We start from the raw sequence: 2,978 nt of genomic DNA, 5'->3' as shown, positions 1-2,978 counted from the left end.
TTCTTCTTCTACTTCTAGCCATGAGGGTATACTAGGTCATAAATGTGGTATGGGGTTTAAAAATATGATTAAGGGAGGATGAAGCACTAGGGCAACCCCTAAATGCCGCATGATTGCCCTCTAATCATACCCCAAAAGTAAACCTACTATTATTTTCATCTATTGCTACTATTACTGTCACAATTTAAATTCTTAATAAACCAGAGCTTTTGGTTAATAGAATTATTATTTTTTTAAAGAAAGAAAAAGAGAAAGGAGGAGAGAGAACAGGAGTCTTGCTCTATTGCCCAGCCTGAAATGCAATCTAAAAATAGGTATTAAAAACCTCTCTTATGCCGATAGTTGTGCTTAACAGCGGAGACAGGAAGGAATAAGGGAAGAAAATAACAAACAGCCAACCAATATTTCATTTAAATCTGTGAAATGCTATGCAAATGCTGAAGAGTAATTTACTTCCAATTATGTGGTCCCCTTCAAAATAGGTGTAATGTGATACTGAGAAAAATGTATGTTCTGTGGACCTGGGGTGAAGAATTCTGTAAATTTTCACTGAGTTTACTTGTTCCAGTTCTGAGTTCAAATCATAGATGTCCCTGTTAATTTTCTATCCCGTTGATCCATCAAATATTAACAATGTGGTGTCAAAGTCTCCTGCTATTATTGTACGGGAGTCCAAGTCTCTTTATAAGTCTTTAAGAACTTGTCTTATGTGTCTGGGTGTTCCTGTATTGGGTACATGTGTATTTATGATCATTGACTCCTGTTGTTGCATTGATCCTTTTACCATTATGTAATGTCCTTCTTTGTTTCTTTTAGTCTTTGTTACTATTAAAGTCTATTTTGTCAGAGACGAAAGTTACAACTCCTGTTTTTTTTTCCTCTCCATTTGATTGATAAGTCTTCCACCAACCCTTTGTTTTGAGTCTTTGTGTGTCTTTGCTTATGAGATGGATCTGGATACAGCATACTGATGGGTTTTGACTTTTTATTCAATTTGCCTGTCTGTGTCTTTGATAGGGGCATTTAATCCATTTAAATTTAGGATTAATATTGATATTTGTGGGTTTAATATTGTCGTTTAATGCTAGCTGGCTATTTTACCCATTAGTTGATATAGATTTTTCATTATGGAGATACTCTTTACCTTTTGGTAAGTTTTTGGGATGACTGATACTGGTTGTTCCTTTCTGTGTATAGTGCTTCTTGAAGCTTAATTTGGCTGGATATGAGATTCTGGGTTGAAAATTCTTTTCTTTGAGGATATTGAATATTGACCCCCACTCTCTTCTAGTTTCTAGGGTTTCAGCTGAGAGATCTGCTGTGGGTCTGATAGGCTTCTCTTTATGGGTAACCTGACCTTTCTCTCTAGCTGCCCCTAGAATTTTCTCCTTTATTTCAACCCTGGTGAATCTAGCAATTATGTGTCTTGGGGTTGCTCTACTTGAGGAATATCTTTGTGGTGTTCTCTGTATTACCTGGAGCTGAGTATTGTCCTGCCTTACTAGGTTAGGAAAGCTTTCCTGAATAATATCCTGAAGAATATTTTCCAGCTTGGATTCATTCTCCTCATGACATTCAGGAACACCTATCCAATGTAAATTAGGTCTTTTCACATAGTCCCATATTTCTTGGAGACTTTGCTCATTCCTTTTTACTCTTTCTTCTCTAATTTTGTCTTCTCATTTCATTTCGTTAAGTTGGTTTCAACCTCTGATATCCTTTCTTCTGCTTGATCAATTTGACTATTAAAACCTGTGCATACTTTGCAGAGTTCTCGTATTGTATTCTTCCGTTTCATTAATTCACTTACATTCCTCTCTAGATTGTCTATTCTCATTAGGATTTCATCAACCCTTTTTTCAAGGTTCTTAGTTTCTTTACATTGGGCTAGAACATGTTCTTTTAACTCACAGAAGTTTCTTATTATCCACTTTCTGAAGCCTAATTCTGTTATGGAATGCACTCATTCTCCATCAGGCCTTGTTCCCTTGTTGATGAGGAACTGTGATCCCCTGTAGAGGGAGAGGCATTCTGATTTTGGGTATTCTCAGCCTTTTTACACTGGTTTCTTCCCATCATTGTAAATTTATCCACCTGTCATCTTTGTAATTACCAACTTTCAAATTAGACCCCTGAGTGGATGTCCAGCTTGTTGATTCCCAGCACTGGAATCTGAGCAACCCACTGCCCCAGCTAAAACAGCAGTGTTAAGATTCGTGGTGCTTTTCTGCCCAGGAATCTCCAGTCTGGCTTCCTTCTTAAGTCCCTGTTCCAATCAGCTGAATAGGTGACTCTGCCTTCCTGGAGCTCCAAACATCAACCAAAAGGGGACCCAGTCCTGTTTACTCTGCACCAAGAACTGCCACGCTGGGGTGCCAGCAAAACCACTGCGCTGGCCAGAAGAGTTGCGCTGGTGACCCATGGGGCTCCTCTGCTGAGAATCTTCTGGTCCTTGAGCAACAAAAATTAATCTGAAAGTGTGGCATACTCTCGTTTTTTGCACTTTCACTGAGAACTACAATCCCGAGCTGCTAGTAATCAGCCATCTTGGATCTCTCTCCCCGTCTTCTATTAAATAGTAAGTTAGTGCTCGCCTTGGCAGCATATATACTAAAATTGGAATGATACAGAGAAGATTAGCATGGCCCCTGCACAAGGATGACACACAAATTTGTGAACCATTCCATATTTAAAAAAAATTCTTATAAATACTTATTGATTCTTGCAATTTATTCCTCAATCTATTGTAATTAGGGAGCAACCCCAGCATTTTATGCTGCAAAATCTATCCAGAAGAAACCTAATAAGTTTCAATCTAATTCCATTCCCAACCTCTGCCCTACCATCTAATTTATTAGACATCTTCATAAGGTATTTCATATCATTGAGCATTACACTATAAACTCTGTTGAATGAAAACAGGAAGCAGAGTGCTAACAAGAGTTTCACTCAAATGAAAATCTTTTCCCCTACAAAGA

At 38.0% G+C, this 2,978-nt stretch overlaps 1 non-coding gene across 1 annotated transcript; it reads left to right on the top strand.

Annotated features, from left to right (window-relative positions):
• The first annotated feature begins 2,586 nt into the window (after positions 1-2,586).
• Positions 2,587-2,693, top strand: LOC118150727 (U6 spliceosomal RNA). The gene has a single exon (XR_004738879.1). It is a non-coding gene; the product is annotated as a U6 spliceosomal RNA (small nuclear RNA).
• The last annotated feature ends 285 nt before the right edge of the window (positions 2,694-2,978 follow it).

The sequence above is a fragment of the Callithrix jacchus genome, chromosome X (assembly GCF_049354715.1).
Source record: "Callithrix jacchus isolate 240 chromosome X, calJac240_pri, whole genome shotgun sequence".
In the NCBI taxonomy this organism is placed as follows: Eukaryota; Metazoa; Chordata; class Mammalia; order Primates; family Cebidae; genus Callithrix; species Callithrix jacchus.
The sequence above is the reverse complement of the archived record's forward strand: the minus strand, read 5'-3'. Positions and strand labels throughout refer to the sequence as shown.